This window comes from Hyla sarda, chromosome 1, assembly GCF_029499605.1.
Source record: "Hyla sarda isolate aHylSar1 chromosome 1, aHylSar1.hap1, whole genome shotgun sequence".
In the NCBI taxonomy this organism is placed as follows: Eukaryota; Metazoa; Chordata; class Amphibia; order Anura; family Hylidae; genus Hyla; species Hyla sarda.
The window spans coordinates 597,370,258-597,391,294 of NC_079189.1; the positions used below are offsets into that span (position 1 = coordinate 597,370,258).

The following is a 21,037-nucleotide window of genomic DNA, read 5'->3' on the forward strand; positions in this document are numbered from 1 at the left end:
CATTACTTCTATTGAGAAAGTTCCACAGACTGTCATGCATCTTTCAGCCACAAGATGTCACTGTTGTTGTAAGTGAGAATAAGACGCAGTTGTTGTTGTTGCTTTAAGAGAACAGATATTTCTGGAGAGGAGGAGGAGCAGGAAGTTCCTGGGACTGTGTGGTGTTCGGCTCTCTATGGCTGTGCAGAGCTGAGGAAAGAGTCTGTACAAAGTGGCCTTGAAAGGGCAGATAGACTGTGTAATCTAGGGACTGAGCAAAAGGATCCTGTCAGAGGAGTAAGAGCTGAACTGTGATGCTACAGACTGCAGCTGAGAACCAGAGCAAGAGAGGAGAACATCCCAGAACAAGCAAGTTACAGAGCAAGGGACCAGACTGCAGTGACCTCCAAGTGATAGAACAAGATAAGCAACCTGCAAAGAAATCCAGACCAGTGCATAAGAGACTGCAGCTGTATACAGCAAGGGAGAGATCCAGAGACCTGACTGCAACCGCCATCACAGAGACTGAGATAAAGCACCTGTGGCCTACAGAACTCTGAGTGTGCACCGGTGCTGACCTGTGGTAGGTCATACAGCAGGTTCCCTTAGACAGAACGTTGCAGCAACGTGTCCCGGTTAGCGGGAATCAGATAGGATTATATAGCAGAGTAGCCTGTATTTCTGTGTGTGCGTTGGCGGGAGCGCCATTTTATGTATCATGTTACAGTTAACTTTGCTGTAAACCTATGTAATCTGTTATTTCTGTTAACATCATTCTCCGGTCATTATACTCTGTTGGTTAATAAAGCCAGTTTCTGCTTCAGCCTCATTGTCTGCTCTACCGTACTTGAATCCTGCACTGCGGTCCCCTACTCCTCTGACCGCTATAAGTGGCGCTGTGAGCAGGGTACAGTTACAGAGATGGAGGCGGTTGAAGGAAATGTACATGATGCTAATGTGAGTACCTCAGGCAATGGTGGAACCCCTGCAAGGGCCCTCCCTATAGGCATGCTGTTTAACTTGCTGCCAAAATTTGATGGCAAGAACATGTCATTGTCAGACTGGGTGACAAGTTTACAGAGCGCTGCAAGAATTTACAAGGTCAGCCCAGAGCTACAGGTAGAAATTGCTTTGGCTGCCCTGGAGGGTGAGGCCCGAAAGAATGTGTTTCTACAATCAGAAGCCACACGCAGAACTTTGCAAGAGATCGTGCGATTTCTGGAAGAAATATACGGTGAAACAGCTAGTGCAGGCCACCTCCGGGCGAAATTCTTCTACCAGGTTCAGCAAGAAAATGAAGGGGTCTCACAATATGCGATGGCTCTTCAAGAAGTATTGGCCGAGGTACAGAAAAAGGAAGCAGACGGAGTATCTGGCATGGGATCTGAAGACTGGATATTGCGGGAACAGTTTATTCTGGGACTCTTCAGCTCTCCCCTGAGATAGGTCCTGCGGGAGCAAGTTAGGGTGGACCCTACTCTGAACTTTAGGCAAATATTGGTGGAGGCTGTGGCACGCAGTAAAGAAGAAAGTTATGCCTCCGGAGTGATACAGACCCAGACCGCCACACCCTTTGGGGTTGTGGGGAAGGAAGAGGTCCTAGTTAAAGTGGTACAAGTGCACGAAAAATTTACACTAATGGAGAGGCGGATGGAGTCGAGCTATTCCCCTGGGGCTGTCTATCCGGCCCAACAACCACCCTATCAGATTGCCCCACTGGGTCCTACACCACAGCATCCTTACCCGAGTTCACCGTCACACCAAGTGCCTCAATATCTTCCAACATGGCCAGCCAGGGCGCCTCCCGCAAGCAGGCGGGGAGACTACTGTCCAGGGACACAGTGCTGGCGGTGCGTAGCAGAAGGACACTTCGCTAGAGAATGTCAGAGTGATCTATCTAGACGCTCAGAGCCGGTGTTAAACTACCGGCCCCCCGCAGTAGTGGGGCGCACTTCGGGGGAGGTGGAGAGTCAGGACACCCAGCACAGCTCTGAACACCTGATCGCAGGGTGTCCCGTCATACAAGCTGAATTTGAAGGAATCCCAGTCAACTACTTAGTAGATACCGGATCACAGGTGACGACCATGCCTGAGTCATACTTTAATCGTTACTTCCAAGCACTCGCTAAGCCAGAACGAGAGACATTGGTCCGAGTTACAGCTGCGAACCATCAGCAAATCTCGGTCACGGGAGTCGTGTGGATGAACGTACGGCTGTGTGGACAGGAAGTGGGAAGAAAAGGCATTCTGCTGGTCCCCGAGACGTTCAAAGAGGATGTACTGGTGATAATGGGCATGAATATTCTACGAGAGTTGGACCAGATCATGTTCACTAAACGGGGACCAGGCTATTGGAAGCGAGCCACTCCACACAAACCCACGCAAAAAGCTTTCCAACGGTTGATCCGGTTCTGTGGGACACAGAAGAGTGTCCCAGTACACCAGTCCGTGGGAACCATCCGAGTGCCGGGAAAAGCTACCCTCACTCATCCCCCTGGTCGGGAGACTATACTGACACTGCCTGTGGGAACCTTCCGCAGCCTTAAAGGTATGGAGGTGATCATCGAACTAGGGGGTCTAGGAGAACTAGGTCAGGATGCCCTAGTGGCCCGGACACTGGCAGTGGTTCAGAATGGACGAGTACCCATTAGAGCTGCGAATGTGGGACATCTGGAAGTTGCTTTGGCGCCTGGAGTGGAACTGGCCCATGTGTACTTACATCGGGGAGAAGTGCTGAGTCGAGAAGAAGTGACTCTAGCTCCAATAGGCAATGCTGCGTGGACATTGGCAGTTACTGCCAGACCCGAAGAGGCGCCGACCCCCGAATGGAATGGGAGAACCATTGTGGACCAAATGGAGATAGATGTGAAGAATCTCGGTCCGGACCGTTTGGGGGCGGTTGAAGCCATGCTGTGGGAGAATCAGGCTGCGTTTGCCCGCCATGCCGATGACTTTGGCTGCACAAATGCTATCCCACATGAGATACCAACCGGAGATGCTGCCCCAATCCGGGATAGATATCAACAGATTCCGCCCAAGTTGTACCAGGAAGTGAAGACATTGTTGAAACAGATGATAGATTCAGGAGTGGTACGGGGTAGTCAAAGTCCTTGGGCAGCCCCAGTGGTGCTTGTCAAGAAGAAGGACGGCACTATTAGATTTTGCGTGGATTACCGGTGGTTGAATGCGTGCACCACACGAGACTCATACCCTCTGCCACGCATCAAGGAGTCCCTGACAGCCCTAGGACGGGCTAAATACTTCTCCACCCTGGATCTAGCAAGCAGGTACTGGCAAGTACCGGTGGCCGAGAAGGACCGGGCCAAGACTGCATTCATACTCCCCATGGGTCTATTCGAATTTAACAGAATGCCATTCGGGCTATCCAATGCCCCGAGCACCTTCCAGCGGCTGATGGAGAAGTGTTTGGGAGACCTGAATTTTGAAGCAACCCTGATATACTTGGATGATATCATTGTATACTCCGCTACTTTTTAAGAACACCTAGACCGACTAGGACAGGTACTCAAGCGGTTGCGATCCCATGGCCTGAAGATAAAGCCAAAGAAGTGTCATCTCTTCAAGAGGAAGCTAGAGTACCTAGGCCATACGGTGTCCCAAGATGGGGTGCTGCCATCACAAGACAAAGTGGCTGCAAAACGACAATGGCCAGAGCCCAGAACACTGCAGGAGTTGAAGGCTTTCCTCGGTCTGACCGTATATTACCGGCGATTCATCAAAGACTACGCCAAGATAGCGGGCCCTCTGAATGAGCTGCAGAGAGGAACAGCTGGGAGGCCCAAGGGTCAAAGTGTCCCCTGGGGACAGAAGCAGGAAGAGGCCTTCCAGGCCCTGAAAGAAGCCCTCACATCGGCCCCCATCTTGGCTTATGCTGACTTTGACAAACCATTCCTCTTATCGACTGATGGCAGCCTCTATGGACTTGGGGCGGTACTGTCACAGGTACAAGAAGGACGTGAAAGAGTTATCGCTTATGCCAGTCGGTCATTGCAGGATACAGAGCGAAACCCTCATAACTATAGTTCCTTCCGGCTGGAGCTCCTTGCCCTGGTGTGGGCCATGACAGAAAAATTTGCGGGCTACCTGACAGGGGTTAAGATCTTTGTACAGACCGATAACAACCACCTGGCCCATCTGGATACTGCCAAGTTGGGAGCCCTGGAGCAACGTTGGGCAGCTCGCCTTGCCAAGTATGACTTCTTGATCTGCTACAGAGAACACTGATGCCGATGGTCTGTCGAGGGTTACTTTTGAGACTCCAGTAGGGGATCTGGATGAACAAAAAGAAGAGGATGAAACTCCAGACTTCCGCAGGTTCACACCTCCAGCAGTTGCAGCACAGACAAGTGGGGAGGCCCGAGTGCTACCCAAGGCATTAGGAGGAACCAATGAAGAAATGGGCCGAATACAGGATAAGGATGTTGGACTGCGGCAGATGAAAGGTTGGGTGTCCCAGCGAAGAAAACCTGACAGAGAAGAAAGGACTGAGCTTGATGCCGAGATGAAGTCCATTCTACACCAATGGGATAGACTGGAAGTTCATGGAGCTGTTTTGTACCGCAAGTGGCTGCAGCATGCTGACATAGAGGCAAGGTGGCAGGTAGTAATACCCAGAAGCATGGCACAAGAGGTAGCCAAGGAGGCTAATGAATTTAGAGCTCACTTTGGGCCAGTTAAGACCTTCCAGTGGCTGCAACGCTATGTATATTGTCCACGACTGGAGGCCATGGTTGAGGAAGTCTGCCGGCAGTGTCGAATGTGTGAACTCACCAAAAGCACCGAACAGAGGGCCCCCATGCAGCCCATACAGACCAAAGAACCGCTGGAAGTATTGATGATAGACTATCTTCTCGTGGGACAATCCACCAGAGGTCCACAATACTGCCTGGTCATGATTGACCACTTCTCTAAATTTGCAGTGGTCACCCCAACTCGAGACCAGACGGCTGAGTCTGCAGCTCAGGCCATCTGTCAAGATTTCATCCGAGTCTACGGGTGTCCGAAGCGGATCCATTCAGATCAAGGAGCGTGCTTTCAAGGGAAAGTGATGGAGGAGCTACAATCGACTGTATGACATTGAAAAATCCAGGACAACTCCATATCATCCCCAAGGGAATGGGGCCTGCGAGCGCTTCAACCGGACCCTGCTTCAGATGTTGAGGACATTAGAGGAAGACAAAAGGATGCACTGGCCAGACTACCTCCATGAAATAGTCTGGGCTTACAATAATCGGGTTCACAACACAACCGGGTATACTCCGTACATGCTATTGTTCGGCCGAGCTGGCCGGGAAATTGTTGAACTGAATTTAGAAAAACCAGAGGACTTAATAGAACGATCGACCACCTCATGGGTGTAAGAACACCATCAGCGGCTCCAGACCATCCACCGGTTAGCAGGCCAGTGTTTGCAAGAGAGAACTCATACTGACCGTCCTCCCCTCCAGGTGGTTCCGCTACAACCTGGAGACCGGGTACTGGTGCGGGAGAAACGTCCCAGAGGCAAGTTGAGTGAGCGTTGGGAGGTACAACCTTACAAAGTGATCAGGAGAGTGTACCCCAATGGCCCCGTCTACGAAGTACGGGTGGAAAATGAGGAGTGTGCCTCAAGGATCTTACATAGGAATATGCTAGGTGGATGTAGTCATGTGATTAGGAATGTGTCACGTGACCGGAACGCCGCGGTCTCCTTCCCTGGTCTCGTCACCAGATACTGGAGGCATTGACATGGTGATGGATCACGTGAGCCCGATCATGTGACCATATCCCAGGAGTCTCTTTCACCAATACACGCATGCGCAGTGTATTTTGACCCACGCTAGCGCCGCAATTGACAGAGCGGGTGAGTAATATCTCCCCGGTCTTGTGTTAATGTTAATATATAATTATGTACAGATGAAAGCGTTTAATAATTAGATCTTAGATAGAAGTTTATGCCAGAAATGGTGCTTTTCAAGCATTGTTTTTAAACTTACACAAAAATGCACAATAATGCACTATAATATGCACTTTATGTTTTATGGAAAGCACGTAATATTATGTATTTCACTTTTTATTTATATTTTTCTTGCTTAATTATTAATTGATTGTTGTGAATCACGTGATTTGTAATGTTGCACTAGGACTGGGTATTTATACCCCTTAGATTGTGTGTATCACAGGCTTGAAAATGGCTCCATAGGGGCAGAAACGTTGCTGTATTGAGACATGAAAAAATAAATGCACTTTACTTTATTTGAGTGCTGCGCTTGTTGGATATATATATATATATATATATATATATATATATATATATATATACACAAATAAACCAACCCATCCTTCAGCAGTCTTTTTAAGGCTAGCCCTTTTCCAATTACCATAAAATGCACAGGTAATATATTAAAATAAACAGTAGAAAGGGCCAAACACAGAAAAAGTTAATTACCCTATTTTTCGTCATATAAGACGTTCCGGCATATAAGACGCACCTAATTTTATAGGATAAAAATCTAGAAAATAAAGATTCTGAACCAAATACAATGTAAAGTATAGGACAGTGATCTTCAACCTGTGGACCTTCAGATGTTGCAAAACTACAACTCCCAGCATGCACGGACAGCCGTTGGCTGTCCGGGCATGCTGGGAGTTGTAGTTTTGCAACATCTGGAGGTCCGCAGGTTGAAGACCACTGGTATAGGAGGTAGTACTCACATGACCCTGCCGCTCCGGACCCGTCACCGCTCATCACCGCTGCCCTGGATGTCGCCCTCCATCGCTGTCGCCGCGTCCCCGGGGTGTCCCCGTCGCTACGCATGTCGCTACGCACCCCGCTATGCACCCCGCTACGCTTGCCGCTCCTACTGGATGACGGGACGTCGTGCGCAACGACGTGATGGCGACGAAGGAGAGCGCCGGCCATGCAGGGGATCCCGGCACGGAGCAGACACCCAGGAGGCAGGTAAGGTCCCTCCCGGTGTCCTGTAAACTGTTCGGGACGCCGTGATTTCACCGTAGCGGTCCCGAACAGCCCGACTGAGCAGCTTTCGCTTCAGACGCGGTGGTCAGCTTTGATCGCCGCGTCTGAAGGGTTAATACAGGGCATCACCGCGATCGGTGATGTCCTGTATTAGCCGTGGGTCCCGGCCGTTGATGGCCACAGGGACCGCCGCGATAGGGGTGTATTCGCCGTATAAGGCGCACCGACTTTCCCCCCCCCCCAGTTTTGGGGAAGAAAAAGTGCGTCTTATATGGCAAAAAAATACGGTAAATAAAAAAAATTAAAAAAACACCTACTAATGAAAAACTTTGAAAAGTCGAAGTTCTAAGATACAATTGTACAATAAATACTTTTTTATTACTGTATTTCTTCTCATCCGCTGCCTTTATTTTTTTTGCACCATCCAGAACCTCCATCCCTTGTGTATAACAGATTAATAGTTCTCTCCGAGGAGCCGCCATGACATGTGATTTCCGCTCTGTAGTACCGTATCCTAAGCATCATGTTACATGTAGTCGCTCTTCTCCTGATGAAGATGAATTGTCTGTATATTACTGGAGTCAATGACACGCGGTACAGGGCACTTACACTAATGCTATATAAGCTGGCGGGTTAGTTGTCTGGAGGTTGGATATATTGATTTCTGATGACATGAGTGATGAGGATTGTATATATATCATTCTGCTCTATTACATCTTCAGAATCATCTACTAGTGAGAAATACTTCAACCAGGGCCAGAACAAAGAGGAAGGCAGAGTAGGCAGCTGTCTAGGGCACCAATGGGACTGCAATGTATTGTTTTGGATTCATCCATTAAATTCTGATTCATCCAAACTTGGCATTGGCATTTGTTTTGTTTAGTGACTTATTTAAAGTGGCGAAAGTAACGCAGAACTTAGAGTACTTCACTAACTTCACTATTTGAGAGTACTTCACCGAACAGTCCGTATGACACTTTAGCACCTCATTAGCATTTACTGAAAATAGAAGATTATGGCCGAACAGCGCGGCGGATCCGGGCACAGTAAGCATCAAACTGATCAGCGTCCCCTGCACTACCAGCCAGTACCACTGACAGTTTCCTTTAACCCTTTAGTTGCTGTGATCAGTGCTAACACAGCACCTAAAGGCATTTATAACAAGTGCCATTAGCTCAGTAGTGCACATCGGTCCCTTGCAACGCGATCACGGGGGTCCAGTGAGCTTAAAGGTTTATATATATATATATATATATATATATATATATATATATATATATATATATATATATATATCAACTGGCTCCAGAAAGTTAAACAGATTTGTAAATTACTTCTATTAAAAAATCTTCATCCTTTCAGTACTTATGAGCTTCTGAAGTTAAGGTTGTTCTTTTCTGTCTAAGTGCTCTCTGATGACACATGTCTCGGGAACTGCCCAGTTTAGAAGAAAATCCCCATAGCAAACCTCTTCTAAACTGGGCGATTCCCGAGACATGTGTCATCAGAGAGCACTTAGACAGAAAAGAACAACCTTAACTTCAGAAGCTCATAAGTACTGAAAGGATTAAGATTTTTTAATAGAAGTCATTTACAAATCTGTTAAACTTTCTGGAGCCAGTTGATATATATATATATATATATATAAAAAAAAGTTTTTTCCTGGATAACGGCTGCAAATGGCGTTGAAGGGTCCCCTTACCAGCCTCTGCCTGCCGGATCGAATCTCCAGTGATCCAGCCTGGCAGAGCACCGAAGCACCAATCACACTGTATAATTATAAAGTGATTGCAATCTAATGATTGCAAATAATAGTCCCCTATGTAAAAGTGTAAAATGAAAAAAAACATAAAAATGCTTTTAAAATGATATAAAAGCCCATCATTTGCCATTTCAAAAAAAATACAAAAATTAAAAAGTAAATAAATTAAAAATAATAAACATATTTAGTATCATTGCTTGCATCACTGTCCAAACTGTTAAAAAAATGTGTTTATGATCCTGCACGGTCAGCTGATATTTGGACACTTCATATCTCAGAAAAAATAAAAAGTGACTGAAAAGTCCAGTCCAAAAAAACTAAAAATTTGTTGGGGTCAGAATGGCTATTTTTAACAAACTAATTTTGTAAAAAAATAAAAATAAAAAAAATATATATATTTTTTAAAGTAGGACAATATAAGAAAAACAATATAAACTGGGTATTGTTTCAATCGCATTGAGCTACAGAATAAAGAGAACATGTCCGTTTTACTGTAAAATGCGTAAAAACCAATCCCCAAAAGTTGCTAAATTGCGGTTTCCTTTTCAATTTTCCCCCAACAATTTTTTTTTTTGTTTCACTGTACATTTTATTTTTATTGGGAAAATAAAATAGTTATGGCTCTAGAATGGCAAGAAAATAGAAAAAAGAGAAAAAAAAAGAAAAATGCAAAAATTAAAATGGGCTTTGTCCTTAAAGGGTATTCCAGCCTTAGACATCTTATCACCTATCCAAAGAGACCACCGTGATCTTGATGCAGCTCCTGTAATTCTCTGCCGGGCGCTGCTCCCGAGACGGAGACGTGATGTCACGCCACATCTCCTTGTGACCCAACGCCACCCCCCTTCATTCATGTCTATGGGAGGGGGCGTGATGAATGTCACGCCCCCTCCCATAGACATGAATGAAAGGGACGTAGCCTGATGTCAGATTTCCATCTCGGGAGCAGTGGCCGGCACAGAATGCCTGGAGCTGCATCGAGATGGCGGGGGATCCTAATGGCAAGATCCCCACGATCAGACATCTTATCCCCTATCCTTTGTATAGGGGATAAGATGTATATGGCCAGAATACCCCTTTAGGGGTTATTTCCAGAGTCCGGCCTTGTCGTCGTTCTGTATCTGTCACCTATGTTGAGTGGAGCGTTCCAGTTGCTGTCTATATGTGTAATACTCAGGATCAATACTGGAGGTGTCAGATGGCGCCCCCGGCTATATGAGTGACTCTCGTATATTTATCATATGATTCCCGCAGAGTCTTTATATTGGGTTGTATAATATTATTTAATATTATTTAAGAACACGATCTGATCTGACCTGACACATTGCAGCCCATACGCAAAACTAAAGGGGTTTGGTTATAATTGTTTATTGACCAGATATCCACAACGTTATCAGTCCGATGGTAGAGATACTATAAAGAGTCTATAGTGGTGCTGCAAAATTCAGTTCCAATGATTTCCTATATGTCTTTGTGGTGGTTTATTGCTTCTTTTTCTTATTATATGTCTCCTGCACAGACATAGGAAGCTAAAGAGCTTAGTGCCCTCAATTATGGATGAGCGAATCGAATCTGACAAATCCGAATTAGTTGCGAATTTCAGGAAAAATTAGATTCGCAACAAATGCGAAGATCGCCGCCATTCGATTGCATGGATTGCTTCAGTAAACTCCATTTAGTGAGGTCCAGGCTCCAGGGCATCTAAAATTGCGGATCTACATGTGAGGACACGGGGCAAGGAATCCTGGGAAGATGGGAACAAGGGTAGGCGGGATGACCCTGAATCACATGCAGCATGCAGCTTATTAGCAGCCAGCCACCCCTATGTCACAGCCCTACATAATCGGCAGCCATCTTGTGGCCAGTAACTTCATCCTTTTATTGGAGAGAGCGAGAGGGACAGACAGCAGTGTGTGTTGCACAGAAAAGCATTTTTACAACAGCGATTCATCTCAAGCCCAAATCCAGCCTAGAAGCACTGATAATGAGATGGAGAGAGAGTGCAATTTTCGGAGTAGTACACAGCGACTGTGTGCTGCAGCACTGGTGTGTACTGCTGGTGTTGTAGAGAAATTCAGTTTTAAGCGTACTGGAGCACATTGTCCTCCCCTCATAAGTGCATACCACATAGGTACATCTAAGTGGTGTACTATTTTGTTCCTGTTAAAGTCTTAAGGGCCTAGATACTGTGAAGGCCAGCCAAAACTACACACCTGCTGTTCTTGAAGACAAATACGGTTTTAAGCATAGTGGAGCGCATTGTCCTCCCCTCATAAGTGCATACCACAAACGGATATCTAAGTGGTGTACTATTTTGTTCCTGTTAAAGTCTTAAGGGCCTCGATACTGTGAAACGCCAGCAAAAAGTACACACCTGCTGGTGTTGTACACAAATACTGTTTTAAGCGTAGTGAAGCGCATTGTACTCCCCTCATATACGCACTAAGTATGTCAGGCAGAGAAGTGCCAGGATGTTCACAGAAGAGTGGCAGAGGCCTAAATTCATCAGACAGAGGTCGCAGCAGACTAGGGGCGAGTGGCAGCAGTAGTCGCAGCAAGAAGACTGAGCTCCCGATATCAGCTAGCGGTCCTGTCTCGACCAGCAACCCATCTGCTGTCATCGAATGGTTAACACGGTAATCCACTTCAACACAAGGGACATCTGACACCCCCAGTCAACAGTCGGTGGGTTCCTCAGACACAACCCTCAGTTGGCAGTCCCTGTCCTCCCATTGCCTCTGTCCTATGCTGTTCCCTCCCCCACAGAAGTATTTTATGCTGTGGGTTCAGCTCCTCTATTTAGTGAGGATGATCTACTAGAAGACAGTCAGCAGCTACTACCCAGCCAAGAAGTGGAGAGACATCCGCCACTTCCTCTGCTAGGGGGGCAAGAAGGGATGAGGAGAGTGGCATGGGAGGTGGTGTTGTGAGCATTCAGGCTTTTTCATCAAGCATCCGAAGGATGTTAACATGGCCACTTGCAAGATGTGTCGGCAGAAGGTAAAGCGTGGCCAGGGTCCCAATGTTGACACCACGGCCCAGCGTCAACATATGCTGCGTCACCAAGAAGCGGCCTAGGAGAACCATGCCTCCAATGTGGTGGTCCAACCTCCTGCATCACCCAGTGGCATGCCGCTCCCTGTTTCAGCCAGCCAAGGCTCCACCACCTCAGCCAAAGGGAGCTGTGTGTCATACTCATCTTCTGTCGCTCCAGATGCTCCTGCTCCTCCTACTTCGAGTCAGTCAGCAATCCATCTTTTAAGCCATGTCCAAGAGACAACAGTATGGCTCTCCACCTTATTGGCTCTTCAATTCTGGCTCTGGCTCTCCACCTTATTGGACCCTCACTACTGGCACAAAATGGGAGCCTTTTTTACACCCACTGAGAGGGAGGACAAACTGACCTACTACAGAGACATCCTATTTAGTCAGTTGGCTGATGCCTATCTGCGCCACTGTTAATCCTCTCACAGGTCTGAATCGGGGGGCCCCCTACGCTCACCTTCCACTGCCATGGCTGCTGGGGAGGGGTGGCAGGAGCAGTATCAGCTCCTGGGCAGCCAAACTTGATTTGTGGCCGCAACTAGCAGAGTTTGCCCTGGAAAAGCTATCCTGCTCGGCCAGTAGTGTGCCATCAGAGCGGGTGTTTAGTGCGGTGGGGGCCATAGTCATCCCATGGAGAACTCGTCTGTCCACGAAAATTGTGGAGAGACTGACCTTTGCAAAGATTAATCAGGCATGGATCAGCCAGGATTTCCACCCACCAATGCCTGCTGCATCAGAGTAGATTGACCATGGTGCCACACCAACACTTCACAAATATGGATAGTGATAAAAATATTTAAGGTGCTGCTCCCCAGTTACAGATGTGGTGTCCCGGTACAGTATTGCATACTGTACCTAGTGTAGAGGTCCCCAAAGTCAGAGTAACTACATTCAGGTAGGGTTCCTCAGTTTCGACAGCCCCTAGTCGCCTCTCCTCAAGTCTATCTCTAATGATAATATATGTATATATTTAATTATTATATATATTTTATAGTAATGTATAGTGCTTACCTTGTTCAGCGTCGCAGGACCTTCGGTCATGTAACCATGCTAGATCGCAGGGGTCCCCAGCGACGGGACCCCCCCCCCCCCCCCCTGATCAGACATCTTATCTCCTATCCTTTGAATAGGGGATAACATGTCTAGGGGCAGAGTACCCCTTTAAGCTTCTCTAGACTTGTACTCAACTAAGGGATGGTACCTCAGGATTTACATAACCTAGGCCTCACATGTTATATGACCTGTGCGGAGCCTTTTCTAGAAGACTGAGGCCTGTTCTCCCATTGCTATCTATGAAAATCACTGCTCTGAACTTTGGCCACAAGATGGCACTGTGTATTAACTTGTGATTTACTCTGCAGCATAGTTATTACAGGTCGCCCTTGCAGTATCAGAACAGCACAAATTGTATAAAGCTATTGTTGCCAGCACTGCCAATGCACCATGTTTGTCGCTGATCCTGTAACAATGTAATATTTTCACATGACCCTGCAGCCAAATACTGAGGGGTTTATTACAAGCTATACATATGCATATAAATACAAAGGGGGATCCTAGCTAATTAAGGGATAGGGGTGCAAGGAACAGGGGAAGGTGATAGGAAGGGGGTAGGAAGTGCTCTCTCTATCTCATCATCTAGTAACATATATAGCAGTCATCCACACACATAACCCATACATTGTCCATCCCAAGACATCTCCATGGCCAATCATAACAAGTTCCTTGACAATCCGCAAACAAGCTTGTTGAATGTCATCCTGTTGTTGAATGCAATCAGCTCTTATCCTTTGATGGCTTCTTAGGTTTGGGGCCCTCTTTGTTGTCCATGTGTACCACACCACAGGGGTTGGTTTTATGGCTTTTTTTATAGCCAACAAATATTTAAGACTCAATTTTTGAGCTGCTGATGCCAGAAGGGATGTGGGGATGTGGGTCTGTTGGGGGGGGGGGGGGGGGGGGGAGGGGCTGGAGCGCTTGGGGAGGGGAGAGGTTTTTAGGGGGGTGACGTAAGTGTCCTGACTTGAGGGAACATCATTATTAACGGGAGAGCCGCAAAGAAGATTCATAGTTATCATTTAGATCCCGTTAGAAAAAGATTCAGGGTACAACGAGTGGTCAGGCTGCCCTGAGATAGTACCATTATAAGGACTGCTGTGGGGACTGTTCTCCTGCAGGTCTATGGAGCCTGTCATTGGGATGGAAATGGTTGCCGCATTTTAATAGCTGAGCACTGTTGCTGTGTTACAGTATATCCCTGGAAGGTCTGTATTGTATCACGCACTGTTCTAATGTTCTCACGAACAATAACTTCTCATTTTCAAGCCCTACTGTTATGTTTGCAGCATAATAGTTGAGCCCGCAGCCTTTATCTGCAGAGCTACATCACATCCAGACCCTATGAATGCGGAGCTCCAGATTAAACAGATGCGTTGCTTCAGATCATTCTCACCAGAGGGGAACCAGCGACCTCCTGTCACTGCCGTGCTCGCACACACAAAGAGGCTTTGTAGAAAAGCAGCGGTTTGCCTGAGATTATAGAAAAAATATAAATGGCACAAGCGCGGCGCAACATCATCGAGTGGAAATGGTTTCTAATGAAGTGTTTGGAGAGGAGGTGGCAGATTTAAAGGGAAAATGGGAACCTCTCTGGGACCTGAACTGCCATTTATCCCTCAGCAGTGGGGCTCAGAATGGAAGAAAGTCAAGTGCACGAGTTAGACAGCAACTCAGGGCTCATTATACATGGCCGCTGAGTGGCCCTTAAGACAAGAGACAGGAAAAGACATTATAGGGGCACTCCGGTGGTTAAGATTTTTGGCTAAATGGCATCTTCTTTTAATGTTCATGTTTTTTGCAACTGACATGTATTATATGTTTGTGTAGCATGTGTCTTTTTTTACTACCTGTTTGTGGGCCAGGAAGTTCTGTAGTTCTGTGTTGGATCTCTTACTGTCGTCCACAGCGTCGGCCATGTTAGGATTAGGCTGTGGACAATGCATCAGTGCTTTTTTTCTCTCTGTTCTTTCAGAGCCCGGAGGACACAGGTCTGCATGAGAGAAAGAAGCCACGCCCCCTCATCTCCCCCTCCTGGAGGACGCAGGTCAGCATGAGAGAAATAAGCCACGCCCCTCATCTCCCCCTCGCGTTGTCACGTATGGGCAGGGAAGGAGTGCTCGCTAAGCTCACCAGTGCCCCTGTCCCTGCCTACTTGTCCGCCTATCCTAAATGATAGGCCGACAACTGGTTGACAATCCCTTCCTAAATAAGTGAGGGGAGTCAAATGTCAACACAATAAAATACAATCCTGTCAGGAGCAACAGGGAAACAAGCAACTAACAAAGACAACGAAACATACACACATAAAGTCAATGTCAGTCAAACTGAGTCTAGCCAGGAGTGGGAAGAGGTGCCGAATCGCTATAACAAAAGAGAAGTCAGATAGGAAGCCAGAAGTCAAGTTGCCGGGTATACAAGGGAATAAGGAAATGCTAGCTACTCAGGTAATGACCAGTTTCACAGGCATCTTCCCAGTGTCTGATGCCTGGTAATATAGGGAGATGCACATGTCGTCAATCAGTAGCTAGCCACTCAGACAGCAGGGCGTAACCCGGCAACCTTGCAACAACACCTTGTCAGCACCTGTTAACGCTGCTGGTGCTGACACTCGGAGGACGCAGTTCTGCATGAGAGAAAGAAGCCACACACCCTCATCTCCCCCTCCCGAAGGACGCAGGTCTGCATGAGAGAAATAAGCCACGCATCCTCATCTCCCCTCCCGGAGGACACAGATCTGCATGAGAGAAATAGGCCACGTCCCCTCATCTCCCCCTTCCAGAGGTTGAGGGTCTGCATGAGAGAAATAAGCCATGCCCCCTCATATCCCCCTCCCAAAGGACAAAGGTCTGCATGAGAGAAAGAAGCCACGCCCCCTCATCCCGGAGGACACACGTCTGCATGAGAGAAAGAAGCCATGCCCCCTCATCTTCCCCTCCCAGAGGACGGAGGTCTGCATGAGAGAAAGAAGCCAGAGCAGGGGGAGAGAGAGGATGTACACAGCTCCTCATCGCCCCTCCCCCTACTCTGTCTTCTGAGGACGCAGGTCTGCAGGCACTGAAAGAAGACAGAGAAGATAAGAGTGTTATCTGAAGGGGAGGATAACAAGGTGAACGGCTGGGGATTACACAGCGTGGAGTTGGCGGCAGCATGAGAAGACCACATAGTGGCTGAATGACACAGCCTGAAGTTGGCGGCAGCATATAGTGGCTGAATAATACAGCTTGGAGTTTGCAGCAGCATGAGGAGACCACATAGTGACTGAATGACACAGTGTGGAGGTGGCGGCAGCATGCGTTTAGCTATCTACCTATCTATATTATTTATTTATCCATCTATCTATCTCCTAATATTCTTTAGTGACGATATTCGCGAGTATGAGGATATTCATGAATATTTGCATATTCTCCTATTCACGAAAATTTGCTCTCCAGGCTAATACAGTAAATAGTATAGGAGCCTTTTTTTAGACAAGCTGGAAGCAGGGATGGATGAGATTACTGTGATGTATTCTGTGGGAAAAAAATTATGTGCGAATATATAGCGCTATATTCGCCATATTCGCGATAAATATTCGAATTGCGAATATTCACGCTCAACACTAGTGGCTGAATGACACAGCCTGGAGTTGGCAACAGCAAATAGTGGCTGAATGACACAGTCTGGAGTTTGCGGCAGCATGAGGAGAACATATACAGTGACCCCCCCCCCCCCCGACCTATGATGGCCCCGAAATACGATAATTTCAACATGAGATGGCCTCTCAGAGGCCATCGCATGTTGAAGGCAGCATCAACATACGATACTTTTGTATGCCATCGCATAAATGGCTATCCGGCAACGTTGACTGCTTCAGCTGTCGCCGGATAGCCGTTTACGGTGCCCTGTGAGCTCCGGTGATGGTCTCCTACCTGTCCTCGGGGCTCCGGAGCGTCCTCTTCACGATCCCCGGCGCTCTCCATCGTCATCATCACGTCGCCACGCACGCTGCCCCGTCATCCAATAGGAGCGGTGAGCGTGAGAGCAACGTTCCCGGCCAGCTGAGACGGTCCGGAGCGTCGGGGACACCCCGGGAAAGCGGCGACAGCGATGGAGGGTGACATCCAGGGCAGCGGTGACGGTCCGGAGCGGCGGGGACAGGTGAGTACAACTTCCTATACTTTACATTGCACGGATCCCTCAACATACGATGCTTTCAACAAACGATGGTTCATTTGCAACGGATTACCATTGTATGTTGAGGGACCACTGTAGTGGCTGAATGACATAGCCTGGAGGTGGCGGAAGCGTGAGAAGACCATATAGTGGCTGAATGACACAGCATGTAGGTGGCGGCAGCATGAGGAGAACATATGGTGGCAGAATGAGACAGCCTGGAGGTGGCATCAGCATGAGGAGAACATATGGTGGCAGAATGAGACAGCCTGGAGGTGGCATCAGCATGAGGAGAACATATGGTGCCAGAATGAGACAGCTTGGAGGAGGCATCAACACAATGAGAACATATGGTGGAAGAATGAGACAGCCTGGAGGTGGCAGCAGCAGCATCAGGAGTCCTGAAAGTGACCCGTGACAGAGTGGTATGGTGGGTGTCAATACCAGTATCCGGTGACGAAGCTTAGTGAAAAAAGGAGAACTTGGCATCAGATGTGTGGCATCAGGCGGGTGGCAGGATCAGAATAGCAGTAGAGGCAGGTAGGCAGAAGAAAACGGTCTCTTTTGTAAAAGTGTTAGTGTGCACAAGTAAGTATGGAGGAGATGTATTATGTAAAACTTAACTTTTAATAATATGCTTAGGATAAAATATATGGACCCAAATTTTTTTTTTAATCGAACAAAAGGAAAGGTGTGCAAAAAACACGATGTGCCACCTACACCACCAAGTATTGATGTGATGCAAAGACCCCTAAAAGATGGAAGGGAACAACGAATGGTCCATTGTAACCGGTGGGGGTAAAAACTTCCCCTGTAAGACCCTACTCTCGCATTGTTAATTCCCTTCTTGGTGAGTGTTACCCGCCCTAAAAAGGGCGGCCCCACACAGGAACCTCTCCCTATTTCCCCCTACAAACACTGCCATTTCCCAGGGTTTTTAGGTGGAAATAGGGATTGGTTTCTGTGTGGGGCCGCCCTTTTTAAGATGATTAACACTTTCCTTGATAAGGGGGAAGGGAACAACGTACTGTCCATTGTAGCAGGTGGGGGTAAAAACTTCCCCTGTAAGGCCCTACTCTCGCCCTATTAATTCCCCTCTTGGCAAGTGTTACTCACCCTAAAAAGGGCAGCCCCAACCAGGAAAATATCTATATTTCCACCTAAAAACTCTGGGAAATGGCAATGTTTGTAGGCGCAAATAGGGAGAGGTTCCTGTGTGGGGCCGCCCTTTTTAGGGCGAGTAACACTTGCCAAGAAGGGAATTAATAATGCGAGAGTAGAGCTTACAGGGGAAGTGTGATTACCTGGGGGAGTTGGGTGTAGGGAGTGTAGCTGTGCGGTGACTAAAGGGTGTCTGATTAAACCTTTCTATTCGTGACACCAGGGTGAGGGCTCCTCTGTAATGCTTGTCCTACCGCCACCCTTCCCAAGAGCGATAGGGAGGTATTGAATAATTGAATGTCCACAACCAGAGAGTTTGCTGAAAACAGTTGGAACTTTTACTGAAGATTTTATGCAAGCTTCATAACAGGAACAGTCTCTATAAAGGCAAAGTCTCTTCGAGATTGACAAAGTTTGGGACCTTAGGCAATTTTGAGTCCTTAGATTGATATGCGCTGTTCCACTGGATTTAGGGGAGTTAGTTGTGGACCAGTAGTCACGCTAGCTTTAGCGGGAATTAGAATAGAACTCACAGTTTAGTTTAGGCTGAGGCCGGTAGGTTTTCAGGCCTAGCCTGTTTTGAAAGTTGCGCAGATCTGTTCTGCTTGTCCGGCATCCACGAGAGCAGCAGTCCAAGAGAGCGATAATTGGCTACAGCTCCCTTAAATGGGCAGGGGCTGGACTAGAGCTAATTGGTCCAATACTGATGTCAATCACCTTTACAGAGGATTATGGGAAACATGTGACCCAAGGACCTCCAAAGGTCCTCTAACAAACCATAAAGGAATTAACATGGTCACATGACCAAAGGTCCTGCAACGCTAACAAGGTAAGTATACATTATATTAAATATGCATTATTATTATATATGTACATATAAACACTATGGAATTAGAGTAGAAGAGAGGCGACTAGGGGTTGTCCCACCTGGGGGACACTACCTGAGCGTAGTTACTCTGACTTTGGGGACCACCATACAAGCTACGGTATGCAATACGGTACCGGGACACCACAGAAGTTTTTACCCCCCACCGGTTACAATGAACCATATGTTGTTCCATTCCACCTTTTAGAGGTCTTTGCATCACATCAATACTTGGTGGTGTAGGTGGCACATGGTGTTTTTTGCACACCTTTCCTTTTGTTTGATAAAAAAAAAATTTGGGTACATATATTTTATCCTAAGAAAAGTGAAGTTTTAGCTAATGCATATCCTCAATACTTACTTGTGGTCTGAAGGCGATGAATGTCTGTAACTGGGGAACAGCACCTTAAACATGTTTGGCACTATCCATATTTCTGCAGTGCTGGTGTGGCACCATGGTCCATAAACTCTGATGCATCAATCATTGGTGGCTGGAAATCCTGGCTGATCCATGCCTGAGTCATCTTCACAAAGGTCAGTCTCTCGACATTTTTCGTGGACAGACGAGTTCTCCTTGGGGTGACTATGGCCCCCATAGTCACCTGCTCTGATGGCACACTACTGGCCGGACAGGACAGCTTTTCCAGGGCAAACTCTGCTAGTTGCGGCCACAAATCAAGTTTTGCTGCCCAGAAGTCCAGCGGATCTTCAAGGTGTGTTGGCATGGTCATTTCAAGGTATGCCACCACCAGCAGGTTTACCTGCTTCTGATGAGTTGCTTCACTATGTGGGTGAAGAAAGGAACTCATCAGTGACTGTAGACTCAGGCTGCTGCCGATGGAGCTGATACTGCTCCTGCCACCCCTCCCCTCCCCAGCAGCCATGGCAATGGAAGGTGAGCGCAGAGCGCCCCACGAGTCAGAGCTGTGAGAGGATGGACAATGGCGCAGATAGGCATCGGCCAACTGACTACGTAGGATCTCTCTGTAGTAGGTCAGTTTGTCCTCCCTCTCAGTGGGTTTAAAAAAGGCCCCCATGTTGTGCCGGTAGCGAGGGTCCAATAAAGTGGAGAGCCAGAAGTCATCCCACTGCCGAATGGTGATAATTCGGCTGTCACTACGCAAGCAAGTGAGCATGAATCGTGCCATTTCTGCAAGTGACTCGGAGGGACTCCCTGCCTCCATCTCCACAGCATACTGCCATGGTGTGTCTGGGTCCTCTGTCTCGCCTTTCTTATAACCCTCTAGCTGCTCCTGCTCCTCCTCTCCTGTCAGATGACTAGAAAAACCACCATCTTGCGAAACCTAAACTGTGCTCCACTGTGCCCCTCCTCCTCCAGTTTAGCCCCCACAGGGCTCATGTGGCCGTGAGATGTAGGCGCCACATCTCCAGTGCCCTGACCAGCCATAGTTTCCAACACGTGTTATAGGAAATGAAGCAGTGGAATGACGTAGTTCATCCCGTAATCCTGACTAATAATGTGGCTTCCTCAAAGGGCCTGAGCAAACTGCAGGTGTCACGTATGAGCTGCCACTGGTTGACATTGAAGTTACACAGGGGAGTAGTCCTATCTGCTTGGATCATCAAGAAATCAGTGATGGCTTTTCTTTGTTCGTATAGTCTGTCCAACATATGGAGGGTGGAATTCCAACGTGTGGCAACGTCGCAAATCAGACTATATTGGGGGATACCGTTCTGTCGCTGCAGCTCAAGAAGGGTGTGCTTTGCAGTGTACCAGTGGCTGAAGTTTCCTTCTCATTGTTAGGATGTCTTGCAGATGGGGAAAACTTTAGAAACCGCTTGACAACCAGATTGAACATGTGTGCCATGCAGGGCGCATGGCTCAGGCTTCCTTGTCACAGCGCAGACAAGAAGTTTTTCCAGTTATCGGTTTTCGTGGAGTAAGCCATGATTAAATTTTTCTTGATGAATGATTTTTAGCATTTCCTCCCCTGTCTGACTCAGTTCACCAAGGCAAACCATGTGAAGAACAGCGTGACACTGCCATGCCCTGCACACATGGTATGCTGGAGGGGCA

At 47.5% G+C, this 21,037-nt stretch overlaps 1 protein-coding gene across 5 annotated transcripts in view; it reads right to left on the minus strand.

The window, feature by feature from the left end:
• Positions 1 to 21,037, minus strand: part of LOC130296034 (sialidase-like) — a 166,124-nt gene that overhangs the window by 44,294 nt on the left and 100,793 nt on the right. The window lies entirely within an intron of this gene.